The 17,397-nt window shown below is 38.2% G+C and overlaps 1 protein-coding gene across 3 annotated transcripts in view; it reads right to left on the reverse strand.

The window, feature by feature from the left end:
• The window catches only part of BMPR2 (bone morphogenetic protein receptor type 2), a 102,183-nt gene that overhangs the window by 53,368 nt on the left and 31,418 nt on the right, over positions 1 to 17,397 (reverse strand). The gene's annotated exons all lie outside the window — the stretch shown is intronic.

Consider the following 17,397-nt stretch of genomic DNA (forward strand, 5'->3'; position numbering starts at 1 on the left):
ATCCGTGAGTTTTTTATTTAATTTAAAAAAAAAAAAATCACAGAGAGCACACTGATTTTAAGAATATTTGATTGACAAGCTTCAAAAATTGAGTATCCTAAAAAGTCAGATGTTTTACACAAAATTACTGTGGGAATTTTTGTTTATGTTGCCTTCAGTAAAGGACTCAACCAAGTTGATAGGCCTCTATCATCTTTTCTCTAGGGAGAAAAAACACATTCAAATAACAAAGTCTTTAGAAAAACAAGTCCAAGAAAAATAAATCCTACATTTGTAGTGAATATGTTATTTAGACTATTTTCATTCTTCACTAGGATATGATTTTATAAAATGCTTGGAAAATCAGATGTAACACAATAAATGTTATTCAGAAGTACAGCTCTGCAAAGACCCCATCTCAGATGCACTCTGCATCTCAACGAGTAGACTTCATCCTGCTCGTAGACTCACGTGAAAGCATTGGGAGCAGAAAAATACAAGGTTGAGTAGGTAACAAGTGGTATTTTGGGAAAAGTGATTCTGAACTTACAATAAAATTGTAGAATATTATTGTCAATTACTAAAGGTACTGGCTACCTGCAAAATAGCTGAGATTCTGCAAGGCAGACTTACTGCAAAAATGCTGTTTCATTGTACTATTGGTGCAGATGATTTGGTAACAGAAAGACAAAACGAGATCTAGATTCAGATATGTGTCTCACTTGTAAAGCTGCTGCTATTCATTGAAGAGTCAAAACTCAATATTCTCTTTTGCTGAGGCAACTAAAAATAGCTATACTATCGAGAGAAGCCATCTGACAGTGACTCCTAGCTCATTCTGCAGCAGCAGTAATTAAAACAGCACAACTTAGTGTGCTTTTTAATGGTCTGGTGGGGTGTATATGATCAGTTGAGCAGGTCAGCTTAGTAGCAGTACAACCCTCAGCGGACTTGACAGGAACTTCTTAACTCCACTGTAATTCAATCACTTGCAGCTCCACACAGCACTAATCTAGGCTACGCTATTCATCTGCCTTCCTATGCACTGATCAGTGTACAATTTATCCTTTACATCTGCAACCTGAGCTTTGAGGCATTCATTCATTAAAAGCAGGAGCTGCACATTGAGAAACTCAGTTGCACAAATTTCAGATCTAACTCTTTCTTTCTAAACGAGTAGAATTAATTGAGTTACTGAGGACAAGAAGGTCATATTTTAAGATCCAGTATGTGCTGCCTCAAGCAGCCCTTGCCAGTAGCACGCAGTACTTTTATTCTCAGGAACAGCTGAGTATGCCAGGCGTGAAGCATCTGTCCTACATTCCCTGCTCCACGACTCTGGGCTGGACAAGAAATAATGTAGGAAAGGGTAGCAATCCACTACTGCAAGAGAACAGGAGCTGTCTAACTTTGAAAATCAGAAAGGAAAAAGATTACCATTGACATATAATTTTCAAGAAGGGAATAGGACAGAACCACAGGTTCTTATGAAACATGATGCATCTGCTCCAAGGGATACTATGAAGGTTTTTAAATCAGTTGAGTGCAATAGCAGAATGGGACGAAGGTCACTCGTATTGTTGCTTGTTTTACTGACTGCTTAAAATTGCTACAGGATGAGCTTCCATGATTTGCCCTTATTGGGAAAAATAGATTAAAAAGAACTGAATGTACAAAACAGATTTGATTATCAAAATCAGACAGATTTGGTTATCAAGAATCTGTCTTATTTTATGTTTTTGTTTTTTGTTTTTTGTTTTTTTTTAATTATAATTTTTTTGGGGGAAAACTAAAACTCCATGGAATTCCAAGAAAAGACCAGTTTCATAATACCTCAACTGATTAAAAAAAAAAGAAAAAAAGAAAAAAAAAAAAGCTTTCTCTCAGAACTAAGCAGGATGGAGTGGGGAATTATTGCTGTTATCATTATCATTATTTTATTTTCCACAAACAAATTTATACGGTACAGCATGTCCTGAGGCATACACCACTTCAACTACTATTTTTCTGGACTCTTCACTTTACCACTTTTCTAGCTACCTATTAGCATCACGTTTGAGAGGCAAGGGCTTGATGAAGCCACTTGTAAAAACACAAGTTGTTAACTGTTGTGCTTGATGCTGTCCAACTGCACACTACAGAAAACAATCATCACTACTAAAGGTTTTTTCTGATTAGAAGAAAATGTACAACAATATCTGCAGAGGTAAGGAAGAGGTAAGCATGAGAAAACGACAGCATATAAGTGCCTGTCTTTATCAGTTTTCTAGCATGCCAATAAAAATGCAAGTTCACTTGCCACAGTTTAATGCCAGATGATCTCAGCGGGAAACTTTTCCAATGCTAATAAAGGTTACATACCCAAGAACTAGAGTTTTCACCCTGACCTCTGCACATTCATGCATCGATTATAACTGAGAGTAGCACAGCCCCTATGGGAGCAGTACCCACAGCAACACTCTGCTGAACTCTGCCCCTTCCCTGATGGCTTGGAACATCTGGGGAGCAGGAGTTCTTTCTATGGTCTGTGTAGGTTCATTGTTGCAGTTCTAATGCCACGGAGAATTGGGTGGGACATTCAGATCTCGAGAAACCATCCGGAAGAACCACAGAATAGATGAGTCACTTCAATTTCCTTGCACGGTTTCTGCACATTCCTGCTCTGGGAATCTGGTAATACAGTTTCATCTGCCAGTCAGTGGAACAAGTCAGTTCCAAAAACTTTTAGTATCGGAAAACCTGAAGTCAGGCCCTGGAAGCAGTCACTAGCCTACATGAGTTTGCCTAAAACCTTCCTTCACCAAAAATGGAGATGCCACTATGAAAAAACACGAGGGTGCTGGGGTGTCCTAAGTTGTATTCCAACAGAACTCTCAGTCTTCATGCACAATGCTGCTGCTCCTCTGCCTGTAGGCATGCTCCTCGTAGCCGACCTTCTCTGTCAGCTTCAGTCTGCTCAGGGGCCAAGAGCCGAGCCAGGTGCAGGCTGAGCTGGGCCTCAGACACCTCTCTGCATCTTCAAACCAGTGAAAGAGGCCACTTACAGGTTAAGCTAAGCATCTCCTCAGACTGGAAATGCCCAGCACTGCGCTCTGCTAACAAACCCGACACCTAGCACCAGAGCAAGCAGTGGAACATGTTTTCAAGGTGTTGGTAGCACTGCTGAAGCCATTTTTCAGAGCTCTCCTCTTATTAAGAGATATCCTGTAGCAACCCTGTGACAGCCCCCTTCATCTTTTTACTTCTGCACAAGCTAAGCATCATGAAAACAACTGCACTAAAACCATTCATTACAGCAGTTGCTCTAATTAATGTGGAAGTCTGTAGCAACTCTTTCATCGCTAGGGCTAAAACATAACAGAGAAAAAAATGCCAAATATGTGTACGTTCTTCCAAAGATTCCACACCTACTGGATCAAATAAACAACCTTTTTTGGTTGAGAAAGTGGGGTGGCAGGGAAGAGTCCTCTGGAGAGCGTTCACTGTACTTAAATCAAAACTATCTGATCAATCAGTATGCAATCAAAGTAATAATTTCCATATTTCTGAAATTACAAAGAAAAGGAAGAAGACACATTAAATGCTACTGCCAAAATGGGAAAAAAACACTTTTTTTAAAGTATGTAAGAAGAAGGATTTTTGAGGCTTTCATTGTCATTTAAAAAATGTGGGTTTTTTGTCACACAGAACTCATACATTCAGATCTTTTCTAATTCACTTTCAATAACACATGCAGTGAGATTTTCAAACAAATGACAAGGGAGTGCTTACATGTCATAAACCACTGAAAAATTTGCCATTTCAGACAACTGGAAATAGATGGGGCTAATGATGAAAGGGACAAAAGAGTAAAATTTGAACAACTAGTAAAAAAGATTTGAAATGCCTATTTTCCATTTCCCTTGAACTTGTGTGCCAAACTATAACAAAATAATTTAATAAAAATAATGAAGTTAGCTCAAAATTCAGTTCTCTCATCCAGCAGGGTTTTCCAACAAAAACAAGAATGAAAGGCACCATTCCCAAGAAGTGGAGCAAGCGCTTTACCTCCTTATCACAGAAAGGAAAAAAAAAAAAGAAAAAAGTTGGTTTTCCCAGCCCATTTTACATTTCCATTTCATGCAAAAATGAACTTTACAAAGCTAGTTTCAAAGTTTCATGTTTAAAACATGAGCAGCATTAAACCGGGTGCTCAAGTAAGTAACCTAAGGAACACCACGTGCACTCAGCTTTCTTGTCTGGTGTTGTTCCTGCTGCACCTGATGATCACACACACTGTAACAGACTTTTTGAAGACACCAAAACCTTACTGCCATATTCTGACAGAAGAATGGGGAATCAGACCAAGTTAAACTATTTCCCTAAGTTCCTGTAGGAAGTAAGAATTAACAATAGTTTCCCTGGACCATTCTTTTACTCCCACTATGTTCTGTAGAGGGACATAATTCCAGACAGCAAAGAGTTGAAAAAATAAAATAAAAATGAATTTACTAGTGTATCTACTGTGTCAGAAATCTTACATGCTATGAATATGATTCATCTACACTACAATGAATTTATACAGATGTATATGTTGCTACTGCTTATAATATACTAATACGCTCATACTTCTGTGTTTTTGGAGAACATAATTACTGAAAACAATTACAGCAGAAATACCAACAGTTACAGGCACCAACTGCAAATCCTTGAAACATGACTCATGTTTTTATTAATAGCATAGGAAGCCAGTTCCATTAGTATTTAATCAACCTTTCCTGTCCTTACATCTATTCAGTGCTGTACATGGAACTTGCATCAAGTGTAGAGGGAAGGGGAAAGGAAGGAAATGCTACAGAGAATTATTTTACTCTCTGTTCTAATTGTCAGGATAAACACCAGAATTTTCAGCTCTACAATCGATGTCAGCCAATGCATTTCATGATGTAGAAATCATGAATTAAAGAATCTGAGCTTGTTATCAGAAGATAGATTTGCACATAACCTCGGCAAACAGATTTGCTGGCATCAGAGACATATAGATGCCATTTTGTTAATTAAGTCCAACTGCAGTCGTGACCATGTAGGTGTGGAATTGGAAAAAAAAAAAAAAAAAAAAAAAAAAAAGGAAAAGGATTCTGAACATTTGCTTGCCTTTAATAGGATTTATTTAAATATAGGCCACTATGCATTCAACTGGGAACCTCATTAGGCTGCAACAGATTTTTTGAAATGATTAAGATTTTTTTCCTGTAAGTTGTCCTTTTAATTAGTGAGATTTTAATCAGAAGGGCCAAGACATACAAGTTCTTTTATTTCGATCCTGCCAGCTCTCTGTGAAGTTCTTTTATGTGCACAATCCGGGGCAGCATCTTCACCCTAGAGGCTGGGTTATGAGATAGCACGTGTCCTCAGAATGCAAGCTAGCAAAACAAAGGTGATTAAAATACCACCTGAAAGTATATCAGGAGGCTCCTTTGACAATATCTTTTCAACTACTGACAGCTGTGTTCTTACGTGATGTAGGGAGAAAAAGAACCTTGAAGAAATCATTACCTAGCATGTTCTTCACTAATGCCTTTTTCATCTTTTTCTCCTTAGAGAGACTCTAACTACAAATAAATCTGAACGTGTACACGCTTGCAGGAAAATGTCACATGCAGACTTCTTTTGAAACTAGATGTTCTTCTGCACACCATCTTTAATACTCATGAACTGGGATGAAAAAAACTGAATTGATTGTGATCTTCCCCATACTTACGCTTCCAAAATACTGTCTTGTAGCACATTTGATTGAATATGCTGTAGAATTCGGGATTGACTGGTCAGGAAGGGAGGCAAGTTTCCTGCTTGAGAGCTAGGAATGTGAGCGTAAAGGTCTAAAACCCACATAAAATGGCCTGGGGACTTTTTGAGTAACAGGTCATAAGCAGCACCATGTAACACCCAGCCAGGAAAGCACAGACCACTGACTTATGGGGAAGATCTGTTCCAGAGGCTCTCATCATAGGCTGCATAAACACAAATGCTGTATTCATATTCTAAAGAGAAGCAGTAAGAAAGAAGGGAAACTTGGGAGGAGAAAATACAGAAGGAAATCCCAGGAGGGAAGCAGGAAAGTAAAGGTGCCTCAGAAAGTTACACTTGCTGTTACAAACTTTTGTCTCCTTCTAAAAACGTGAGGAAATAAACATCACAATCATTACAATTTCCTCCAATGTCTTACAGGACATAGTATGTACCTCAAGATACACTGAAAAATACATTATGACAACAAACCCCTGACAGTTTATACTTAACGTTAAAATCTGGAATAATCTATTCACAATATTGCACGTTCCTAGTCTTCATTGACAAAAGTTATTTTGGTTTTCTCTGCTTTTGCTGTACAACATATCAGTTTCAAATGCTGGCAATTACATGAAGCCAGGCTTTGATTGAGGACTGGTGCCAAAACTAAAATGACTGCTAGCACTGATATCAATTTTCAAGTGATGAAGTAACTGAGCACACATATGATTAAATCATTTATGCTTGTTGTAAGACCCTTTTCTATTAAAATCATTTGACACTAGAAAATTCCAGTGCCTTTTTTTCTGCACTTTGGTCTTTCATTTTCCTCAATCTAGTCTTTAAGAAAGTAAGCAATTTTAAAATCTCTTTTCCCTTTAGTTGCTTCCTAGCACAGTGTTGTCTGCTGATAAACACTATCAGCAATAACAGCGATGCCAACTTTTCCCTGTTGTATTCTTAATCAGTCCTTGCACAAACTGGTATATCAACTGCATTCAGAAGTACTGGCGGTCTGCTGCCTTCAGGTGACTAAAGGAATAAAACAGAACCAGGTCACTTGGCAGCATAATGTATACAAGCTTCACAGCTTGTTTCCCACTCAGGCACCATCACGGCAGCACACGAATTGTGGCCTCCTCTTGAACTGGGCTGACCCAGAGCAAAGAGCCTCACCGCCAGCCTGCCCCCAACACACATTCTCTTTGCAGCCCACATTCACCATACAAGGGGTTTCATGAATTACAACTGACATAAATAGGGAAGCATGGATTGGCCAAAAAGTACATAATTCAAGTTCTTCAATGAAGGCCTTGCTCTCCCTTGCCTCAAATTTACTCTAAAAGGAAGCGCTACCTTAGAAGGTCCCAGTTTAAGTGAGAGCAGCCCTGAGGGAGAGAGACAGGACAGCAGAGATTTACTGCTAGCAGCTGACATTATGCAGTCCACATACATCGGCAGACTTTAAGCAGCAGGTAGCTGAGCTTACTGTCCATGCACTCTTTCAGGGCATTTTTTCCTCAGCTTTCTAAATGTTTCAGAGGACAACCAGACCACTTTGCCATGCAAACCCCATGTGAGTCATGAACTGCCACAAAATTTGTTTTGATCCACCTAGCATGAGCACAGGATACAGTGATTAAACTGCCTACACAACAGTCGCAAGAAAGCTAAGGATGCCTGTGTTCCAGCATAAAAACTGATGAGGCAAAAATCAATCATCTTAAGCAAATGTGAAGCAGCAGCAGAGTTAATACTGGTTCGTGGTTTACATCATGAGGTTTTGGCATTTTTCATTTGGCGCAAGAACGAGATCAAGCTGAATCTAACAAAGAGATATCACATTGACTCAGCCAGGGTCACAGGAGGATACACTAGAGAATTAAAATCAAGTATCCTAAAGTCTAAATGACAGCCCTATCAACATGTCCTTCTATTACCTCTACTTTGCCCTACCTCCCTTCACAACTTCTTCCAGAAAATACATGTCTGAACAAGAAGCTACAGTCCTAGATGATTCTTTAAGCTTCTGTTGTTATGCACTGCTGGTATACACTGAGGACATACATTTTTACTGTAAGTCTGTTTAGCTCAGTAGGTTCCCCCTTCCATCTTCTTTCCCTATGCTAACTTACCATCAATTTTTCACAAGCCAGTGAAAAGGAAGTGCATGCAACAAACAGGTAGTGGAGGAATGCCATCAGTCTGACCAACATGAAATTCCTAGTGTATCAGTGGCTAGCAGTGAAAAGCTGGCATGCTAAAAAAGATAATGTTATCTTGACTCAATGATGACACAATACTGACCACGTTCAATCACAGTTTTTCACTTAGAGGCTTTGCATGTATTTGCATGCATTTGTTCAGTTTTTCTTTCATACTTCTATTTATTTTTTGCAGTGTTTAAGAAATAAAATAAAAACCATAACATGTTAACATTCGCTTTCATTGCCTCAAAATACTCAGATTGCAACTTACAGGCAGCTTACAACAATTTCCAAAAAACTTCTCATTCCCTATTAAAGCACATTCAGCCAGCACATCCTGTGTGTCAATGCGTGGATCCAAGACTACTCAAACAGCCTTTTGAGAAGTTGTCAAATCTTACAATATTGGAAACTATAAAACTTAAATGATTAGACTATTAGATACTGTGGAAGTATCAAATCAGGGAATACGTTTAACACTCACTTCTGAAGGAGACTAAATATATTAGTGGAGGACAACACAAAAAGAAATTGCTCTGGAGTCCTACTGCTTGCTTTTTGCAATAGTCTTAGAGCTTTAACCGAATTTGAAGAAGCAGATTTGCTGGGAGGTGTTCAAACCAAATGTTTTCACATCGAATTGTCCAATCTGCACAGCCTTCTGCTCTCCCATCACCTTATCTCAAGATGAAGCAGTTGCTTATCTTATGAGCTGATAGGAATCATAGTCTGCGCATGTACATCAATCAGCTCAGAAAGAATCTACTCAAGCACTCACTATGTTGGTCAAAAGAAAATGGTATAAGTAAAAAACAAAAAAAGGTTTTGTAAGCCAGCTTTAATACATAACTTCAACATTATGTAAGTAGGTCTTACAACACAGACTCAAGGCCATTTAAGCCTAGATTTGCAGAAAAAATGGGGAAGTAAGTAGCTGGCTTTCACTGACTCCATGGGATTTTAGACATCCAACTCCTCCAGGCCTCCTGGAAAAATCCCAGCCTACATTAATCTTCTGAAAGCGTGAAACAGCACGTTACAGGATTTAAACAAACCTAGCATTTTTTCCTCATCTTTTTTCCTTTCTTTTTAATATTATTCACTTCCTAAATAACTATGTCTGTATTCAGAGAAAAGTAAGAATACTAATGTTTCTGTTAAGCAATTATGTCAGAACAGAAAACATCACAGACTTAGACACACACAATCTTGTCCACTGGTCAATGTCTACTCACAGAGCTGAAAGAGCCTGGATTCTTTATCTTTGCCCTAGACTGGAGTTCAGGGATTTTTTCTGGGTATGAGTGTCTGGCTTCTGTTTATCTGGGCTGTCAAACTGAAATATTTGCATGGAATAACACAGGAAACTCTGCAGCAAAAGCAACAGTAAAGCAAACTAATGATGTGGTATTTCTCCCCAAAATAAGATGTAACAAACTTTCCAGAGCAAAATCCATTATTTTAAAGTCTATTTCAAATTGCACTGAAAAAAGTCTGTTACTGGGTATTGCTTATGGCCATGTGGCTACATTCACTTTCTTTGTAAGCTCAGATGCCTTTTCCTCTGGGTATATTATGACAAAGATTCTCTAGAATACTTTTCAGTATCTTCAGTTTGGAGCAAGATAATATCCCTACTGTCTGTCCTTCACAGTATGTTACAAAAGTTCTCCTTATAGCATTTGTAGGAAGTTTACACTACTGGTGATACATTGAAACATCTGAAAACAGGGAAACTTTCTGTGATTTGAATGTACAATGAAATTAAGATCCAAAAAAGTAATTGTATTTTGTCCTCAGTAATACAATTTAAGTTACCATTTGGCTGACTACAGAAATGTAGTCTATTTGGCTCTGAAGTCTTAAACCCTGAGACAAATGACAAGAGAGCAGAAGGCAGAAACAAGCTTTCATGCTGCTCTGCTTTCCAAGTGTGCCAAGGCTCTCAGTTTTTTTGGAATTCCACAAAAATATACCTGCCAGTTCAAAAACTCTCAAGCCCTTACCTTCAAGACAACTTGTTGGTGTGTCACAAAACATCCCACAAACCAACAATACAGCACAACTACTCCCCAGGTCCCTTAGACACAGCCAATGTAAGATGAAAGCTGACTTACAGAGCGCTAATGAGGACTAAGGCTGCAGGCTGCTGCAAGAACTGGGACCCACTTCAAACATTTCTGCACCACCTTCCTCACCTGACAGGAGGTACGGAAAGAACTGCGAGCTCAAGATACTTCTGTATCATGTGTTTGTTGAAATGGGCAAAACCAGAAAACAGTGACCTCTGACAAACCCCAAAGTTACCAGCCCCCTGAACAGAGGCATCGTTCATATATTTCTTGATGTTACGTTATGGTGTTAGAAATTCATGGCCACAGCACTAAACCATATAAATAGATTCATGTATTTTCTTTATGCATTGTTTCATATTTAAATCTTCCTTATACCAATAACTACATCAGCCAAGAGGATGATAAAAGCCAACTTTAGCAAACGTTCCACAGAGATAAAAGTCAGCATCAAGTAAAAACAAGCTTTTCCTTAATTTCTGGCTTCTATAGCTATGTAGTTAAAAAGGGAACAGCTGGTACATGCAGACAAACCAGTGCTGAACACACTCATTTCAAGGATTTCCTGTCTATGGAACTGAAGTACTGTGGCTCACACCACAGAAACAAACTTCAGGGCAGAAGGAAACAAAACAAAAAAAGCCACTATTTTTTCACAAAGATAAGTTTGCTTTCAATGATCCTAGTTGACTGCTCTGTCATTTCAGTTTTCTTCCATTTGAAGGTCCTTGCCCTTAGCTGATGGCTTTACGCCTGTCACAACTGTCCCCCGTACCAGCATTCCCAGGCTAATGGCATGTAACATGGAAGAGAGAGTCCTCCAAAACACAGACACCTAAAGAGAAGGCTGCGATCCATCTGTTTCACATTTTCTATTACTGACTACAATTATGCTCTCAAGACCATCCTAAGCCCACACCCCGCTCAGATAGCATGGGTTAAAACATCTTGCAAGATATAAGAGCAGAAAACATCAAGTTTTTGAGGCCATTAGCAAGTGAGGCCACAGCCCAGAATGCACAGGTGGTGAGCACAGAGACCCCTTGTAGGGGCTGCCCCACACACCGCCCAGCTCCCCGCCACAGGCACAGGGAGCACTTGTCCATGACCTCTGGAGTTCACACACGTTCTGAACTAGATGTGGTCTACTGGCAGGAAATAAGCACAAATAGCATCTCGGCTATGGGAAGAAGAAGGAAGCAACAAAGACAAACCTTATCTAACAGAAAAAAATACATATTTTTCCCTTCCAAACTTCTGGCTTTTTTGAAAGACCTTAGCCTTCTGGTATACAGGAACACTGGACAAGTATTATTTGTTTGGTTTAGATGGCTCTAGAAAGAAAACTACAATCAAAAATGTTGTCAGCCACTACGAACGATATTAATAGTTTATGAACTGAGTAAGTCAAACTTTTATATTTAATTTGAAGTAAAAACATTAGAAAGCAATGTAACTTGCAACAAACCTTTAAACAGCAGCTTAAGAAATTCAGATCAGACTTTTTAATTTCTATACTTCCTTTTGAGCAAGCTGGCTCTACTCTGAAAATTAGAGCATAACATGGCAAAACATGCTTTCACATGCATTTTTATGTTCAACTATTTTGTTTATGAAGAAACATTAATACTCTAATATAAGCATCATTTGTATAACGGAAATCCTATTTGCAACATCTAACTAATAGATCCTGATCTGAGTCTGAATTACTTGACATGGTGATTAGCCAGATAAGAACTATTTCTGGTGATTAAGTTACAAATCCTTCCAATGTTAAATGAATTTAAGTCCTCTTTTTTTTTTTTTTTTTTTTTAACAAACATTTTTAGAACATGGCATTAAAAAAAGGTCCACAAGCACAGAGAAAATAAACAGCTCATAACCTGAACATTTTAGAGTCTTAAGACAACAACTAATTTATTCCACTAACTTCACCAAACACATTAACAGGATCAGACAGGTTTTCAGAATCTGAGACAAACTAATACTGCAATCAAAGTATTAAGAAACCAGCTGCCTCCGTCCCATCACAGCTGATTATCATAGACTATAGATGGCTGCCTCATTTGGAAAGTGTTTTCACAAATACGTCATTGTTGAGAAATGGGTACATCAGAATAATATTACACTAACTCTTTAATTATACATTAAAAAAGGAACCTTAAGAATATAAATTACGTGCACTTTTGGAAAGTGTTATGAACTGCATTTACAGTGAAAGATGACAGAATGAACAAGCAAAGAGAAATACTGAATTGTCAGGCTGCACAGTTAAAGTTTGACTTCTCAATCTTTTCCCCAAATCTCACCAAAAATAAAACCAATGCCAAACTCCTACATGCTAGGAGACTCTAGGATACAATAATGGAAAGACTAAAACTGTACTATTTGGAAGATGCAGATTTGTATTCAAAATGTTCTCAAATGGTTTTTCAGTTCAAGTGCAGAAAAAATGGTAAAATTTAAACTCCCAGTACCCCTCAACAAATGAAGTATCTTTAATATTAAGAACTGTTCAAATACTATGACAGCACCTTAATGCCCAAACACCCCTTCAGGTTATGAGAACTAATTATTGTTCTGCCAGGAGACTGTGCTGCTGGTGACCAGGAAAGCAGCAGAACCCAGCATTTAAGATACTCAGGTGTTTATAGCACTGCTAACAAAAACCAGGAAACATCCTTAGATTTCCTGCTAACATCTTACGCTTCAGTGTCATCTTCTTTCAACATTATCTTTATGAGTTGCAACACTGGTAATAGCAGAATGACTGCATCACTCCAACTTAATACAACTATAAAGGAAATTTACAATTTATTAACTATAAAGAAAATTCAGATGTGGAAGGAAATTACATTAGTGATTCATTTGTCCGGTAACTTCCCCCCTTTCAGATGATACCGAAGCAAACCCAAGACCAAGAACCAATTGAATTAATGCCTCCGGTAGGTAATTTTAATGGACCATAAAACTGTATCTTGCTATCAGAAATATAAATGTGCTATTTTTGTTGCTGTGCATGGTTTGCTTTGACTAACACTGGCTTGGTCTACATCATTTGGAATGAGATACTGAATCCTAGGACTCCGGGGGGAAAAACAAAGTCATCTTGATCATATTTCTACCTGTTGATATGGATATGGCCCTCATATCTCAAAAGAAGCAGCTAAAGTCCTAATTTCACAGTCAGATGAGAAAAAATTGACAGCCTTGGGTAACTGCAGGAGTATAAATATGCGCCAGTTACTTATTCAAAGTATGGTTTTCCAGAAATCTCTTAGATTAGATAGCTTATTCTTCCCTTCCTTGTCTCTTCTCTAGCTTGTCTTCTTTCCCTCACCTTCTAAAGATTTAAAAGTCTTTAAACATCTTCCCAGGAGATGAAACAACTGCCATTCACAGTTTGTAAGTGCTCTGCCTCAATGAAGTAGGGTAGTCTAAAGAAGCTTACCAGAGATATTATTATTATTTTTTTTTTTTTTAAGTAAAAACAGTTGAGGATAAAAGTTATTTCTCTAAGTCTTATTGTTGTCTTTATGCTATTTAAAAGGTAAATCTTTCAAGCTTGAATTTTTTTTATTTTTTTTATTTTTTTTTTTTGAACTCCTATGTAAAAGCTTTTGGAACCCTTTGTCTTGATCCGTCTATACAAGTAAAGATTGCCAAGAGGGTCTACAAAAGACTTAATTCTGAGCTTCATTAGCAACTCCACTTTTATAAGCTATTTTACTTCTGTTTTTTATTCTTCTAAATCATAGTTGCATGTCAGTGAGGACAATGAAGACAAGTAAACAGGAAATAATTTGATTCATGTGGGTTGTAATGTTACCTAGTCACTGTATTTTTCAGGGACCAGAAAATACTAACAGAAGTTGAAATGAAGAAACTCACAACAACAAAGTTAGCTTGATTTCAGAAAGAAGAAAAAGCATCTCAAACTCAGCTTCATTATTTTTTCCTAATTAGTGTGACGCAAGTTCCCTTTGAGAACACTGAACTGTGAAGTGCGTATGACATGGGTGCTGATGCAAAACTGGAAGTAAAATAATGAAAATATTGGCAAACAAGTAAATCTGTTCTCTGTAAAAGGAAGAATAAAACACAAAACAAGAAAAAAAAACATAGGTCATGTTTAGGGTGCAACCATTCTCATCTGTGACAGAAGGCGTGAATGCCACTTACAGGGAAACAGGAGCATCTCATGGACAAAACACAAGGAATTCTGTTCAGTACTGGCTACAATTTCTCTACACAGCTAAAGAGTACATAAACTACAGAAAGTCTTTCAGCAGAAGGCCACCATTCCCTTCAGCTGAATTCTTCTCAATCCACTATTAAGCTAAATAAGGGGGGAGAGGGGGAGAAAAAAGAGAGAAGGTAAATAAAGTCCTAAACAAAAATCAATTCTTCTATATCAAAATCAAGTTTGAGGGTATTTTCAACATTACAGAAGAATGTTCACCAAACATGACAGCTCACAGATTTTGCAAAATTACTGATTTGTAACTGAAAAGATACAGACAATATAAATGAAGTACAACAAAACTCAGCAATCTCTGAATACACTCATAGTATACCATCAGAGCAGTATTTGGACTTTGAATGCTACTGAAAACATGAGTGCAGGATCTGTCTCATAACATTTAAATGTACATTCTCCTCTCCAGTGCAGAGTTCATTATTATGTTCCCTTCTATTTTGCCTTCAAAGCCTTTGAACAGTAAGGTGCCCTCTCCATCTTGTCAATCATACGTAATGGGAAAAAGAACATCTTGATCCAAACAGTCAAAACAAAAGTTCTTATCTTATTGTTACTTATTACCTCATAGCACTTTTTCTGTCTCCCTAAAATACGCCATCTACCATTTTCTTTCTGAACAGGTCTCATTTTTTCATCATACTTCCATCTTTGCTTTCAAAGCCCTACCACATTCAGTCTCTCACTTGTTTTTCCATCTGTCATTTCCTTACTGTTCCCCTATGATGCATTTGACAGCAGCTGCCAGTTTCTTCCACAAGTCACCTTTTATAGGTCACTCTCTGCATGTACAGTATGGTTTCTAAGACTGACTGCCAAATCGCCAAGTCACTCGATACCTTTCATTCAATTCTACCACAACTTATATCTATCATGTGGAAATGAGTTCACTCCCTTTTCTAGCCATCAAAGAAAAAGCATCAACAAAGCCCCCTTGCTGATGTGTGTTAAACTGAACACAGCTTCTGTGTTAGTGGCTTTGGCATTCTTCAGCCTGAGACCTCACATCCCCATTTGGGCATTACTGCCCCTGGTCATTACACCATGCCTTTGCTTTGAGTAGAAAAACTGGGACAGGGATCAATTCATGGTTAAAAAATGAGAATGCACTGAAAATGGGAGACAGTTCGGAAAGGTCCTTTTATCATTACATTGCCTATTACTAAGAAGTGTTTATCAGTCCCTATGGTTCTCTCATTTCATGAGTAACACTTCTGTATCTTCAAAATCGGGGAAAGTACGATAAGAATCAGGGCCTGCAAGTATTCACCAAATGAGCACAGTGCTGCACGTCCATCCATGGAGATTTCTCCCACATTGGTTTGTTCCTACCTGCACCGAAATGCAACAATCCCCTCCTTAACCACATTTGCTCTGTAGCTCAGATGGTGAGAGAAAAAAATACTTTTTTTTATGCTCAGTCATACAGAAAAGTATAGCACAGTTGCTATTTTCAACTTGTTTGACAAAAAATGTTAAGACCTCCTGGACACTAATTTCCAAAGAGAAATGAGTGAAGGTAAAAGGCAGCACAATCGCTCCAGCTGACAGCAGAGACTCTTCAGGGGAAAGGAAGATTACCTCTAGGTGCCTCCTATTCAGTACAGCACAAGGGCTTTCAGAGGAGCCCTGGCAAGCAGGCCATACAGAAGCTGGCAAAGCTTCTCCCATCACCGGATTTAATCCCCATTTCTCACCATACAACATTTTAGTATACACCCTTCTACATTTACACTTAGCTTAGACCGTACTGAAGTTAATTAATTCCAGTCAAGTGCCAAATACCAGTGTTACAGTCAGATAACGTCAGGGCAGACACTGGGAAACACTGTGACATTCTGCTCCTTTTTGGAGCAGCCATGCTGGAGTTGCAACAGAGACCACTTGGACAAGGGAACAGGAGAGGAAATGGAAGAAGAAGAACATGAAATGTCTTGCCATGCTGTAATCTAAAATAGGAAATAAGCTCCTTGTAGCAGTGCCTGTTTAGAAAGCATTACAAACAATTGAATTCCCTTGGGATCTATGCACACACCCCTAACACCTTCTTCTGAAGCATAAACTAATCCTACTCCAGCACTAGTAATATCTTAAAGGAATTTAGATTTTTTTTTTTTTTTTTAATTAAAAAGAACTTGCTTTTGGCAGCAGGAGAAACAGAACATTCTTTCCATTTTATACAGTTTTCCCGATATGCATATATTGATTTAAAAGATTCCACACAAGCCACAGTTTAAAGCTAAATGAGTCCTAGGCTGTCAACTTTTATTTTCTTAATCTTTACTTTTAATATGTGTTCAAAGAAAATAAGTTCTGAAAAACATCACTGCAATTACTATAGCAACTAGCTCTTGAAGTCTCCTTGATGCAGTGCTCTCAGATTCCAGATGGAACAAAATGCCATGTCTATCTTGCTTTTTATAAGGTGTCTCTCTCTCCTGCAAAGCCTCCAAAGACTAGCAGAGACAGCTGGTGCAGAATTTTCTCTTGCAAAGACCACACAGACTCAGATATATTCACCTATTTTCACAGTACTGAAACAAAAATACAATATCGTGACATTTGCACCCAAATGCCAGCATGAAGTGCCTCTAAAACAAGGAAAGAATTACAAAGGGTATTTATTCAAGTCCCTTTACAACCAAAGAGTTGCTGACCTCATTAAAGTCAGTGGCAGTTTTGCCACATATTTCAACGGAACCAGAATTGCAGCCTTCACATGAAATTTCTGCAGTAGCCCAGCTCTCTAACTCACAGAACTGCCTTCTAAATAATTCCTAGTGCTTCACAATGCCTGCTGCCTATGAGCTCTGCCTAACTACTTGGATGTAATTTGTAGAAATGGCTGTGCATCACTGAATCAAAGCCTTAAAAAGTAGTGAAATTAGGTATGATGGGAGCAAGAACAACCTAAAGATCTTTGTACTACTACAAACTATAACTGCTATTACAATATTCAGGTAAAAATGAGCACTTCACCAAAATGCATCAGTTCTCCATTTTACTCCCACTGCAAAAAACACATGAAAAAAACAATGAAAATTTGTGACCAATTTCATGGCTTGGCATTCTAACCTGAAAAATAATTAGCAAGATGTACATTCGGTTCTCT

The sequence above is a fragment of the Tympanuchus pallidicinctus genome, unplaced genomic scaffold (assembly GCF_026119805.1).
Source record: "Tympanuchus pallidicinctus isolate F22 unplaced genomic scaffold, pur_lepc_1.0 scaffold15, whole genome shotgun sequence".
Taxonomy (NCBI): Eukaryota; Metazoa; Chordata; class Aves; order Galliformes; family Phasianidae; genus Tympanuchus; species Tympanuchus pallidicinctus.